The sequence below is a fragment of the Heterodontus francisci genome, chromosome 2, assembly GCF_036365525.1.
Source record: "Heterodontus francisci isolate sHetFra1 chromosome 2, sHetFra1.hap1, whole genome shotgun sequence".
NCBI lineage: Eukaryota > Metazoa > Chordata > Chondrichthyes > Heterodontiformes > Heterodontidae > Heterodontus > Heterodontus francisci.
The window spans coordinates 68954719-68969839 of NC_090372.1; the positions used below are offsets into that span (position 1 = coordinate 68954719).

Genomic DNA, 15121 nt, shown 5'->3' on the forward strand with positions numbered 1-15121 from the left:
ACCAATCTAAGTAAAATATTAAACTACGTTCCAACTTTCAGACACACACTCGAGATTCACACACACACAAATAGGTTACAGAGTGGGGAAGGGTAGACTTGTCGAGTTAGTCCAGAGATAAAAGGGGTATACAGTCTGTGGAGTTTGGTGATTCGACTGGCTTCTAGCTGAATTCGATGGTCCTGAAGTTTTATAGTTTGAAGAGATAGATGGCTGATTCGGTGGGTCACTTGGAGATAGCGATGCAGATGATGTCCTTCAAGGGGTCTCTGGTTGCAGCCGGAGTATGCAGAGGTGGTCAGTTAGCAGGCAGGGTTAGAAGTCTGCAAGCTGGAATGGAGAGAGAGAGAAATGAGGGACTCCCACTTGAGTCTGCACTTATCAGAGTCCAGATGCTTATCAGCCTGCTGCAGAGAAACACCATCTTAAAAACATATAAATGGGGGTTGGGGTGGGGGGGAGGGGCGGGGGGTGGTGGAGGACTTCTTACATGACAGTCACGCAGTGATTCAAACATGGTAGTTAGCAGCGTATTTCTTCTTGCAACTAAAACAGCCCATGTCTGGGGATTCCTTTCTCACAACCAGGGTCCCATTGTTCAAGTGATAGTCTTGATGCCTTGCTAATGGGAACAGGCAGTTCCCTTGAATTTCCCAGGTCTTGGTTCTTGCTGGAACAGGGCAGACACTTCATCTCCACCTCGCAGGCCTTGATATGTAAGCTACAGTGTTGCAAATTAAGCTGCTAGAAAAGCCACCTTCTATCTGTTCCTTTTTAATTTCTTTTAAAAGAAATAAATTCAGGTCTCCAGTCAGTGGATTAAAAAATTATTATTCGACATAGCACATTGGTATGACAATAGCCTTGTTAGCAAAATTGAAGCCCATGCAATTAAAAGGCAGAGGCAGCATGGATACAAAATTAACTTGGAGGAAAAAAAGCAGAGAATAGTGGTAAACAATTGATTTTCAGACTGGAGGGAGTATACAGCTGTCTTTCCCAGGGATTGGTATTAGGACCACCGCTCTTTTAAATACATGTATTAAAAATTTGGATATACAAGGCATAATTTCAAAGTTTACTGATGATATGAAACTCAGAAAAGTAGTAAACAATGGGAGAGATAGTAACAGACTTCAGGACATAGAGAGACTGGTGAAATGGTCAGTCACATGGCAAGTGTAATTTAATGCAGAGAAGTGTGGAATGATGCATTTTGCTAGGAGTAATGAGGAGAAACAATATATAAACTAAATGGTAACATTTTAAATGTGCAGGAACAAAGAGACCTCGGATGAACGTACACATATCTTTGAAAGTGGCAAGCCAATTTCAGAAGGCTGTGAAAAAAGCATGCATTGTCCTTGGCTTCATAAACAGAGACATAGGGCAGGATTTTACAAGCCCTCTGGACATGGGCTGGGAGGCGGGAGGCCTCAGAAATGGTGGCAGAAGGCGTTGAGAATGGAACCTAACATGTTCCTGCCGCCTTGGGATATTACCAGCAGCAGAACCTCAGTGGCATGACTGCCCACTGACTAGAGATATGCAGTAAATTAAACCAATTAAGTGGCCAATTAAGGACCACCTGCACCACCCCCCCCCACCCCTCCGCCGGTTTACTGGTGGTGGGAGGAGCCGCCGTCATATGCAGAGACTACTAGGTAAACCCTGCTGGCCTCTCAATGGGTTCCTTGGGGGGCGGTGCCTCCTTTATGGCCGCTCCATGGACTAGAGAGGGGCCACCAACCAGCAATGGCTGTCACCGCAGCTACAGTGCAGCTGCTGGAGGGTTGCTGGGGCCTGCCTCCCTGCCTGTCCCCAGCACAGCAAATAAAAAAATTAACTTTACCTTTGATGGCACCTCAGCATGGAGGCACCCTCTTCTTCCTCTGATTGGACCGGGCAGCTCTGGGGGGGGAGGGTGGGCCGCCGTCCTCAATTGGATGTAGTCCTGATGGCGGCTTGCGCCGGTAAAATGGAGCCAGGGTCCCACCACCTGCCCGCATAATATTGGGCCCCACTTTCCATCCCAGTGGTGGGACATCCTGCCCTTAAGAAATGTCTGGCCATAAGCCTTAATTTTAACTTCGTTGACCCCCAGGAGCGGATGGCATAGGGAATCTGCTGTGACTGATCAGTTCCTCACCCAGAAGCCAGCCTGATTGACAGGCGTGGCTTCCAATCAGACAGGGAACAGTTTGGTGGAAGCCGTAGGAAGGTAGATCTGTGTCAGGGTTGGGGATGTGGGGTACGATCACATGGGGGTTGCGGTCAATCAGGGCAGAAGAAGGTGGGCAGATTGTGGCGGGAAAGGTGGCCAATCTCGGCAGGGCGAAGGGGAGTCACTTGGGGGTGAGGAGGGTCATTCGGGGGAAGGGAGGGGGTTCGATTGGGGGTTGATTAGTGGTGGGAGATCCCCGGAGGTGAGTGGGAGGGAAGCCTCAGTGGGGGGACGGTTGGAGGCCTGGGAAGGGAATCAGAGGTCTGGAGGGGTGTGAGGGTATTGGAGGTCTCGTAGGGAAGGTTGTTGAGGGAGTGGTGGTGGTGGTTGGGTATCCCATTGCGGAGGTTGCCCGGGCAGGCATCTGGGTTCAACAGGTAGATGTAAAGGCACACAGCTTCTGGATCTGGCAACCCTCGCCTAGATGTAGCTGCTGGGTTTGCCGAGGCTCAGGAAAACCAGTCATCCATAGTCAAAGTTGAAAAGTAGAATAACAGTGAGGCTCGCAGCCTCGTTATCATATCTAAAGTGCCAACAGGTCTCCTTGGAGCGGTCAGGTTGGCATCATCTTCCGGCCTCAGTTAAAGCTGGAATGGGGCGAGTTTGGGTCATGATGTTAATTTTTAAGACTTTAACCTCCCACCCCACCCAATTTGTCCTTTTTTTGGGTTACAATTGCCTCCATAGAGTATTACAGCAAAATGTTTATGCTAAACCTTTATAAATCTTGTACCATTCTGGGTACCATATTTTAGAAGCAATGTCAAAGCAGTCCGTGCCCACATGCAGCAAGACCTGGACAACATTCAAGATTGGACTGATAAGTGGCAAGTGACATTCACACCATGCAAGTGCCAGGCAATGACCATCTCCAAAAAGAGAGAATCTAATCATCTCACCTTGATCATCGACGGTAGGCCCAACCATCTTCAGCTGCATCATCAATGGCCTTCCTTCCATCATAAGGTCAGAAGTGGGGATGTTCGCTGATGATTGCAGAATGTTCAGCACCATTCGCGACGACTCAGATACTGAAGCAGTCCGTGTAGAAATGCAACAAGACCTGGACAATATCCAGGCTTGCGTTGATAAGTGGCAAGTAACATTCGTGCCATACAAGTGTCAGGCAATGACTACCTCAAATAAGAGAGAATCTAACCATCTTCCCTTGACATTCAATGGCATTATGATTGCTGAATCCCTCACTATAAACATTCTGGGGATTACCATTGACCAGAAACTGAACTGGAGTAGTCACATAAATACTATGGTGACAGGAACATGTCAGATGCTAGGAATCATGCAGTGAGTAATTCACCTCCTGACTCCCCAAAGCCTGTCCACCATCTACAAGGCACAAGTCAGGTGTGTGATGGAATATTCTCCACTTGCCTGGATGGGTGCAGCTCCAACAACAGTCAAGAGGCTCAACCCCATCCAGGACAAAGCTACCCGCTTGATTGGCACCCCATCCACAAACATTCACTCCCTCCACCACCGATGCACAGTGGCAGCAGTGTGTACTATCTACAAGATGCTCTGCAGCAATGCACCAAGGCTCCTTAGACAGCAACTTCCAAACCTGCAACCTCTATCACCTAGAAGGACAAGGGAAGCGGCTGCATGGGAACACCACCACCTGCAAGTTCCCCTCCAAGCCACATACCATCCTGACTTTGTACTATATCGCCATTCCTTCACTGTCGCTGGGTCAAAATCCTGGAACTCCCTTCCTCACAGCACTGTAGGTGAACGTGCAGCCCAAGGATTGCAGCAGTTCAAGAAGGCAGCTCACCATCACCTTCTCAAGGGCAATTAGGGATGGGCAATAAATGCTAGCCAAGCCAGCAATGCAGTATCCCATGAACAAATAAAAAAAATTACCCTCACTGGACCAGCCATATGAATACTGTGGATACAGTGGCACATCAGAGGTCAGGAATTCTGCAGCGAGTAATTCATCTACTGACTCCCCAGAGCTTGTCCACCATCTACAAGGCACAAGTCAGGAGTGCAATGGTATATTCTCTACTTGCCTGGCTGAGTGCAACTCCAACCCTCGACAGCAACCGAGACAAAGCAGCCTGCTTGATCGGCACCCTATCCACCACCTGAAACATTCACTATTGTGTATTCACTGAGTAAGTCGACATGTATGGTTCATGTGGTAAGTTCTGGTAAGTTTTTGTCCAGGTTAAATTTTAGATTAAGAGTCAGGCTTTAAATCTGTTGGTTAGTTAAATAGCCTTGTTAAACAAGAAGCAGCCAGCAGTGGCAGTCATCTATCAATCTGTTGGAAGTAGTTTGGTTCAAAATGTGTAAACTGTTGTAGCAGAAAGCTGAGCTAACTAGTGAGTCATCAGAATCCTTATATAAAGCACACCAGTTTCTTAGCCGAACGCAGTTGAGAAGATACAGTTGCCTGAGTGAAACATGTGCTAGAGTGAACTTGTAAATTTGGTGCACGTGGGAATTCGGTGCAGAGGGGGAAAGATGCGTTCCTTTTCCTATCTTTTCCAGCTTCCAGCAGTTGGTGAGTCTTCTTCCTCCGACTCCAAGCTAGGTGAGTGCAACTTTCCATTACTTCAGCTTGAATTATTAACTAATTGACTAAAAAAAGATCGTACAGAAATGGCAGGGCCGGTGATGTGCTGCAACTGCAGCATGTGGCAATCTATGGGATGCACTGCAATCCCAGACAACCCTGTTTGCAGTAAGAGTCTGCAGCCTGCATGGCTTCAGCTCAGAATTGCTGAGCTGAAGACTGAGTTTCAGACATTATGGAGCATCAGGGAGGGGGAGAGTTACCTGGACACTTTGTTCCAGGAGGCAGTCACACTCCTTAGAGTAGGGAGAACATTAGAGATGGCCAATGGTCAGAGACAGGAGAGTGTGACTGCAAGTGAGGCAGGTAGGGGGAATCAGCATGTATTGATGGAGGAGCCTCAGCCTCTGACATTGTCCAACAGGTACGATGCCCTTGCAACCTGTGTGGATGAAGCGAAGGACTGCAAGGTGGATGAGTGGACTGATGGTGGCACCATGGTGAAAGATGCCATTCCAGTGGGGGGAGTGAAGAAGAATGTGGTAGTGATAGGAGACAGTATAGTCAGGGGGATAGATACTGTTCTCTGTAGCCGTGATCAGGAGTTCCGACAGCTGTGTTGCCTGCCTGGTGCCAGGGTTAAGGACATCTCCTTGCGGCTGGAGAGGAACCTGGAGTGGCAGGGGGAGGATCCAGTTGTTGTGGTCTATGTAGGAACCAATGACATAGGTAGAACCAGAAATTATGTTCTGCTTAGAGAATTTGAGGAGTTAGGATCCAAACTAAAATGCAGAACATCAAAGGTAATCATCTCCGGATTGTTACCTGAGCTGAGCCACGCGCAAATTGGCATAGGATCAAGCAGATTAGAGAACTAAATGTGCGGCTCAAAGAGTGGTGTGGGAAGAAGGGGTTTTTATTCTTGGGGCACTGGCTTCAGTACTCAGGGAAATGGGAGCTATTCTGTTGGGATGGGCTTCACTTGAACCGGGCTGGAACCAGTATCTTGGCCAATCGCATAACTCGGCTGTGGACAGGGCTTTAAACTAACTGGGGGGGGGAGGGGCGGGGAGGCGGGGGGGGGTTTGGGTAAAGGGAAATTTAGAAATACAAAGAGAGAGGTCATGGCATCGGAGCAGGATAGTGATGTGGGTAACTCCCAGCAGAATGGGACAGGAAGGGACAGAGAGTGAAACAAAAATTGTACATTGACAAATAAAGTCATTGCAGGGAATAGAGGTACAAAAATGAAATTGAAGTTCCTTTATCTGAATGCATGAAGTATCTGTAATAAGATAGATGAACTAGTGGCACAAAAAGACTTAAATGATCTAGATCTAATTGCCATTACCGAGATATGGTTGCAAGGAAATCAAGGTTGAGAAGTAAATATTCCAGGGTACACAATATTTCGGACAGACAGACAGAATGGCAAAGGAGGAGGGGTAGACCTGATAGTAAAGGATGACATAAGGACAGTAATAAGATGGGATCTGGCCTCAGAAGATCATGGAGTTTGGGTGGAAATTAGGAATAGCAGGAGTCAGAAAACACTGGTGGGAGTAATTTACAGGCCCCCTAACAGCAGTTATATTATTGGATAGAACATTAAACGGGAAATTATTGGAGCATGTAAAAAAGGTAATGTATTAATTGTGGGGGACTTTAATCTGAATATAGGCTGGGACAATCAAATTGGCAATAGTAGTCTAAAAGATGAATTTGTAGAATGCTTTTGTGACAATTTCTTGGAGCAATATGTTGTAGAACCAACTAGGGATAAAGCTATCTTAGATCTCATGTTGTGTAATGAAGCAGGATTAATAAGCAATGTCATAGTAAAAGATCCACTGGGAAATAGTGATCATAATACCATTGAATTTCATGTGAAGTTTGAAAGTGACATATTTCAATCACAAACAAGAACCTTAAACTTAAACAAAGCCAATTACGAAGGTATGAGGGGAGAACTGGCTAAGGTTTATTGGGTAAATGGACTGGAAGGTATGGCGGTAAATAAACAGTGGGAGACATTTAAAGAAACAATTCAAAGGGTTCAACAAAAGTATATTCCGTTCAAACACAAAACCTCGTCCAGAAAGACCCATCTGTGGCTCACTCAGGAAGTTAAGGAGAGTATTAGACTGAAAGGAGAGGCTTACAATGTTGCAGAAAATAGTCACAGGTCTGAGGATTGGGCGTGTTTTAGAAACCAGCAAAGGGCCACTAAAAAGTTGATAAAAAGGGGAAAAAAAGAATATGAGAGTAAACTAGCCAGCAATATAAAAACAGATTGTAAGAGCTTTTATAAGTACATAAAAAGGAAAAGAGTAGCTAAAGTTGGTCCCTTAGAGGCAGAGACAGGAGAAATCATCATGGGGAATGAGGAAATGGCAGGGGCATTGAACAAATATATTGTGTCTGTCTTCACAGTAGAAGACACAAGTTCCATACCAGAAATAGGCAGTAACCTAGGGGCTAAAAAGAGTGAGAAAATTAAGGATATTGATATCAGTCGAGAAAAAGTATTGGAGAAATTTGAGGGACTAAAATCTGACAAGTCCCCGGGACCAGGTGGCCTACATCCTAGGGTTCTAAAAGAGATATCTGCAGAGATATTGGATGCATTGGGTATGATTTTCCAGAATTCCTTAGATTAAGGAATGGCCCCATCAGATTGGAAGTTGGCTAATGTTATGCTGCTTTTCAAGAAAGGAGGTAGAGAGAAAACTGGTAACTACAGACCAGTTAGCCTAACATCAATCGCTGGGAAGATGCTGAAAACTATTATTAAGGAAGTCTTAACATTGCACTTGGAAACGCACAGTATGATTAGAACAAGTCAGCACGGTTTTACTAAAGGAAGATCCTGTTTGACAAAATTATGAGAGTTTTTTGAGGATGTAACTAGTAGGATGTAACAAACCACTGACCACCTCCAGGCGCGTATCCATTGTCTCTCGAGATAAGGAGGCCCAAAAGAAAAGAACTAGTAGGGTAGATAAAGGGTAACCAGTAGATGTCGTATACCTGGATTTTCAAAAGGCATTCGATAAGGTGCCACATAAAAGATTAATAGGCAAGATAAGGGCTCATGGTGTTGGGGGTAATATATTAGAATGGATAGAGAATTGGTTAACAGACAGGAAGCAGAGAGTGAGCATAAAAGGAGCATTTTCAAGATGGTAGGTAGTGAATAGTGGGGTGCCGCAAGGATCAGTGCTGGGGCCTCAGCTATTTACAACCTATTGTCATGCAGGCCTCCACCTGCCAAGGATGAGGCATATTAATTTCGCCACATGGACATTAAATTTCAAATTGTTGCTGGGAAGAAGAGAAAGCCTGTTACAAGGCATTGCCAGGCCCCTGGCTGGAAAGATATTTGCATATTAACAGACAGTGTTGGAACAAAGGAGCTATCCCCTGCTCCAATACAATCCACAAACAGACTTGGTCAAACCAGTTAGTCACATGACTAACCTACTTGGCTGTCTGGGTTTTTTCTAAATTGTACAGTTTTGTTTTTAACGGAACGCCTTGCAGAAAGCTCTTTGCTCCTGGATTGAAAAGACCTCTGCTGGCTGGCTTGCTACAAGCTCTCCTGTCTGCTCCCATCTCTTTCTCACGGAACTCCAAAAACCGCCTGAAGACACATGAACCCCAAGAGAGAAAAGTTTCCTACAGTGAGCAAGGTTTAAGAAGAATACTGGGCTCCAACGAAAAGCAAGATTCACCGACAATCAAGGACTCTACAGTGAGCTCGAAGAACCGTAACAACTCTTCAGATATTGCCTCAACCCTTTCCACTTTAATTTTTCTTCTGCTCTTTTCTGTTTCTATTTGCATGTGTGTATTGCGTATGCATGCTAGTTAGTATGGGCACGTCGTTTATCCGTAGGTGTCAACCAAATTAGAGTTTCACCTTTATTCTTTAAACCTAACAAAGCCTGTTTGTGCTTGTTTCTATGCCTTATAATTGGAAAGCGTTGAACAAGGATTCACCAAGGGGGAGGTAAAAACAAGGTGTGTTTAAAAATAAAACCCTGTTATGGTAAGACCAGGTGAAGGCTAAGGGAATCCTAGACCTCTTTCTCACCTGGTCGTAACACTATATTAATGACTTGGATGAAGAGACAGAGAGTAATGTATCTAAGTTTGCTGATGATACAAAGCTCGGTGGAAAGGTAAGCTACAGGGAGAATGTAAAGAGGCTGCAAAGAGATATAGACAGGTTAAGTGAGTGGGCAACAAGATGACAAATGGAGTATAATGTAGGGAAATGTGAAGTTGCTCATTTTGGTCGTAAAAGTGGAAAAGCAGAATATTTTTTAAAAGGTGTGAAACTGGTAAGTGTTGATGTTCAGAGAGACTTGGGGGTACTTGTACAAGGAGCACACAAAGTTAACATGCAGGTGCAGCAGGCTATTAGGAAGGCAAATGGCATGTTGGCCTTTATTGTAAGGGGATTGGAGTACAGGAATAAAGAAGTCTTACTAAAATTGTACAGGGCTTTGGTGAGACCGCACCTCGAATACTGTCTGCAGTTTTGGTCTCCACATTTAAGAAAGGATATACTTGCACTGGAGGCAGTGCAGTGAACTTTTACTAAATTGGTCCCTGGGATGAGGGGGTTGTCCTATGATGAGAGGCTGTGTAAACTGTGCCTATATTCCCTGGAGTTTAGAAGAATGAGAGGCGATCTAATTGAGACATACAAGATTCAGGAAGGGCTTGATAGCATTGAAGCTGAGAGATTGTTCCCACTGGGCAGGGAATCTAGAACATGGGGACACAGTCTCAGGATAAGGGGTCAATCATTCAGGACTGAGATGAGGAGAAATTACTTCACTCAAAGGGTTCTGAATCTTTGGAATGCTCTACCTCAGAGGGTTGTGGATGCTCCATCATTGAACACATTTAAGGCTGGGATAGATAGATTATTGGTCTCGCAGGGAATCAAGGGATATGGGGAGCAGGCAGGAAAGTGGAATTGAAGCCCAAGATCAGCCATGATCGTATTGAATGGTGGAGCAGGCTCAATGGGCCATATGGTCTACTTCTGCTCCGTGTTCTTGTATCTTACTGTAAGCAGCTATTGTGGAACTTTTATTTATACCTCCCAACAGAGAGGCAGCAGAGAATCTATATAGGAGTGCTTAGCTCTCACAATACACTAGCTCAGCCATTTAAAAAAACAACTTATACAGTAAATTGAAAAATGGTACATGAGCATAATTTCCCAGAATACAATAACAATACCCTGAAATCTAACAAGTTGGGTTGCATTCTTTTCTGTAAACTGTGTTACTATAATCACAACTAAAACATATATAACCAATATTTCCAGAGTAATTTGCATGTAAAAAAATTGTTTTTCCTGAACACCAGTATGTCTTTAACAAAAATATCATCATCTGACAAGAGGTAATAAAAGAACAACTTTATTTCTTCTTTTATCCAACATGTCTGCAATTAACAGTGAAAGTCACTGTTTGGCCTTTTTGCTCTTTTTGTCTGGGAATCTTCTTCCATTTCCATTAGCTTGGCCCTGCTTTCCCAAAATCTCAGACCCTGAACTTTGACTACCTAATCCACTTAATGGTTGGGACTGTGAAATTGATTGATTAGTCATAATCAAAGACCCGGTGGATTCTGTGATACCAGCAAACTTTCAGTTTCTTTGTGACTTTCACTGTCATTCTGACTTTCTCTTGGAACTGTAGGAACTTGGACTATAGGAGGTTTCTCATGCTCTCCCTTTCAAATTTTCTCAGTCAAGCTAATAATCTACATGGCACTGATGGAGTCTCTCTCTAATCTTCACTGGATATGTGAATGCACCTGTGCTTTTGACAAGGACTCCAAACACATATTTCTCCTTATCACCTCGGTTGTTTTTCACCATGACCTTCTGACCAGAACTGAACTCTCCAAGTTTCATGCCTCAAATATCATGACTCATCTTCAGGCTGCCTTACTTTTCTCTTACTTTGCTATTGACATCAAGCTTAAGCAAATAAATCTTGTTCTAGGAGCGTGTTTAAACACTAACTTGAAAGGTCAGCACCCTGTTGTAGACTGTGGGGTTATTTTGTAAGAGTACAGAAAATTGTCTAGCCTGTGTTGAAGAGAAACATTGTTAAATTACTGCCCAGCTTGTCACCTAGTAAATACTTCTGCAAAGACCTCTTCACAATTTGTACACTTCCTTCTGCAGGACCCTTCGATGCTGGGTGATATAGTGGTATTAGAGTGTGTTTCATTCCATTCTTACTCAGAAATATTTAAAACTCTGCTGATGTAAACTGTGGACCATTATCTGACACCAACACTTCTGACAGCTCATAAATTGCAAACCAACTCCTCATAACCTCAATAGTTCTGGCATTTGTGGTATTCGTCATAGACTCAACATTTATCCACTTGCTATAGCTTCTGATCAAAACAAAATACTCTTTCCCTTCCACTTAAAAGAAATCAACATGTACTCATTCCTGTGGTTTTCTTGTGTTTGACCATGGAATGAAAGGAACCTTGGTAGAATCATTTCTAGTTCTGAGACACACTTCACAACTTTTCATCAACTCTTCAATATCTCTATCTACCTTTGGATACCAAAAATAGCTTCTTGCTACTGCTTTCATACAGACTGTCCCTGTGTGCTCTTGATGAAATTCCTCTAACAATCTCCCCCTAAATCTTGGTGGAATAATGACTCTTAAACCCATAGGAGACAGCTTTGATCTACACAGTTCCTTTCTATGTGTGAAATACTCCTGCAATTTCTCATCATTACATAATGCAATACTTTACTGAGCACCACATCCTTGTGAGTTTCTTCAGAAATTACTCTGGCAGGCACTGGCATGTCATTTGTGTATGTAAAGTAATTCACAGATAACTCATTGGCTAAAATTGAACCAGTCTTCACTTCCTCAATGTTAGATGTACTCTTACTGACCCCTACTGTAAATAACTTGGCCCAGTTTAACTGTATTTTCTTAAGCCAATTGCAATTAGAACCAGGGGACACAATTTCAAAATAAGGGGGAAGCCACTTAGGACTGAGATGAGGAAACATTTCTTTACTCCAAGGGTTGTGAATCTTTGGAATTCTGTACCTCTGAGAGCTGTGGAAGCTCAGTCATAAAGCAGAAATTGACAGATTTCTTAACAGCAATGATATAAAGGGATATGGGTATAGTGTGGGGAAAAGGCATTGAAGTGGATGATCAGCCATGATCGTATTGAATGGCGGAGCAGACTCGATGGACTGAATGGCCTACTCCTGCTCCTATGTCCCCATTGGGGAGACTTTGTTCCCTCCTACTACTACCAAAGCAAGTAATAGAATGTATCATCATATTCAACCCTAACACTAAATTCACCGAATAATATTATTGGAATAACTAGTTTTGTGTAAGGGAATGTGACTTAGGGACCTATTGTAATCTCCTTCTGAGTTAACATACACTGCTGCTGCTGGTTAGCAAGAAGGCAAGTTGTGAATCTCTGACTTTCATTTTTACTGTGAGCACTGGAATTATATCTTCAGTCCTTTTTCCTCTCATCTTCCATGTGCTGTTTTTCTTGTTCTCTGACTGAGTACAACTCTTGATCTTCCTGCTCGATAACATCAGCTTCTGTTTCCATATCAATCATGTGCACATTCGAGGACTTCCAGACTCCTAAACTAGCTTTAAGTCTACTCTGACCTCGGCCTGGTGCATTGCTGCGACCTGGAGCTTTACCATGACCTGGAGCATTACTGTTTCCTGTACTCCTGCATGCGGCCTGGATATGAATGACTTTCCCACAGGGATAGCACTTTGACTGGAAATGTGGGCATTTAGATGGTTGGTGGCTACCATGGCAATGGTAGCATCTAAATTTCTGACTGAGTCTGTGAACTTGGCTGCCATAACATGATTTCTGCTGAAATCTGGTGAACCTCCCCTGCCAGCTCAGGAAAAGAACTTACTCGCAATCTGCAACTATCTCTTCCTGTCATTTCCATGCTGTGACCTCATCGCAGGCCTCTTTCCATGTCAGCTTATTGCCTTTACTCAAAAGCTAAGCCTGGATTTTACTGTTCTTTAGACCTCCAATTAACGTGTCTCTAAGGTTGACGTCTAAGTTCGTGCCATAGCCACAGTGACGAGAGAGTTTCTTTAATTCAAGAATATAATCTGCATTAGACTCACTTAGCAACTACTCTCTTCCACGAAATGCATCTCGAAGTGCTATTTTATTCTTAGTTGTGCCATAATATGAGTCCAGAATCTCATTAATTTCAGTCCAAAGTACTAGCGTCTCACGGGCAACTTTGGTTAAACACCACATCAAAAGCATCTGGCCCCATGAGGAAAACATTCACTTTATCTTCATCCCCTATTTTATTAGCATGCAGCTAAATGTGGAACCTTCATTCATAATTACACCAATCCTCTTTGTTAGGGTTGAAATCTCCATTGTTCCGAAGTATGTCTTCAGTGCCATTTTTTTCAATTATGTAACCTGCTGTAGACACAACCTGAGCAATCTTTCAAATCACCCAAACTTCCTCAAAATCGACTTTGGGAGTTCCAAAAGGTGTGTCACAAAGTTCTTCAGGTTGTAATCTCTTGAATGAATGTAAAAAAAAAATCAATCCCATCCTTGTCACCATCTTTCTGTTGTGCATTCACTGAGTAAGGCTCCATGAGGTCTAACTGTAACCAGCCATTGTGGAACTTTTATTTACACCTCCCCAATAGAGAGGGCAGCAGAGAGGCAGTATAGTAGTATGCAAATGCTTAGCTATCACAATACAGTAGCTCTGCCAGTTCAATACTATACACTACATTCACTCCCTCCACCCTTGGCACACAGTGGCAACAGTGTGTACCATCTACAAGATGTACTCAGCAACTTACCAAGGCTCTTTCAACAGCACCTTCCAAACTCATGACCTTTGCCACCTAGAAGGGCAAGGGCAACAGACACATGAGAACACCACCACCTGGATGTTCCCCTCCAAAGCACTTACCATCCTGACTTGGAACTATATTGCTGTTCCTTGACTGTCGCTGGATCAAAATCCTGGAACTCCCTCCCTAACAGCACTATGGGTGCACTTACACCACATGGACTACAGTGGTTCAAGAAGGCGGCTCACTGCCATCTTCTCAAGGGCACTTAGGGATGGGAAACAAATGCTGCCAGCGATGCCCACATCCCAAGAACAAATAATAAAAAAGCCTTAGAAATGATACAAAAGTGATTTACTAGAATGGTACCAGGAATACAGAACTTCAGTTAAGCGGAGAGAGCGGGCTGAGGTTATTTTCCTTCAAGTAAAGAAGGTTAAAAGGAGATTTAATAGAGGTGTTCAAAATCATGAAGGTTTTTGAAAGAGTGAATAAGGAGAAACTGTTTCTAGTGGCAGAAGAGTTTATAACCAAAGGTCACAGATTTAAGATAAATGGCAAAAGAGCCATAGGTGGCATGCAGATAAAAAAATATGCAGTGTGTTGTTATGATCTGGAATGTTTTGCCTAAAAGCTTGGTGGAAGCAGATTCAACAATAACTTTCAAAAGGAAATTGGATAAAAACTTGAAAAAGGACATTTTGCAGGTTTGTGGGGAAGGGCAGGCTCTCTTTCAAAGACTAGGTGCAGGCATGATAGGACAAATGATCATTCAATGATTCATTCAATGAATCATTCAATGATTCTATGACGCAAAAATATGATACTGATTGTGCAATATTAAAGAGGTTTTTTCATATGTGATAGAATATGGTTGCAGCACGCCTTGTTTTTTTAAAAGTTAGGCACTAATTGTACCACAACCTCTTTAATCATCTATCGTGGGAACATGTAGTTTTGGTATTAAGAGAGAATTCATGCTTTAGCATGAATGAAAGATCCACAATAATTTTCATTGCTAGTTCTTTAGTCTGAAAGCAGGTGGTGATGGCAAGCTATTTGTGATAATTATGGATGCAGCCTTTACCTACTGTAACTGCCTGTCTCCCAGATTTTCTTTTGCTATTCTACTAGCAGTCTCACATTGTACTGACAATGAATGTTCTGGCACTATCTCTTGCTGTGCCATTCCTTTTGTTTCATATGTTAAGCATTTGATCACTGCCTCCAGAACAGTTGATTTGAAAACTATTGATCATCAAAAGAGAGAAAGTTCCTCTTCTTCAGAACGATGCAGCGTGTCAAATCAGATCAAACTGAATGCCATATTGAAAGTCATGGTTTTTGAGGTTGGTGTAAAATTGGAAAGTGACTGTTGGTGTTATAATGTGATTTACATATGAATAAATACTTAATAAATTCATTACTAATTGTTGATGTGTG

General features: G+C 43.2%; 1 protein-coding gene across 1 annotated transcript in view; it reads left to right on the plus strand.

Moving 5' to 3' along the window:
• The window catches only part of LOC137379590 (adenylate cyclase type 2-like), a 606709-nt gene that overhangs the window by 390514 nt on the left and 201074 nt on the right, over positions 1-15121 (plus strand). The window lies entirely within an intron of this gene.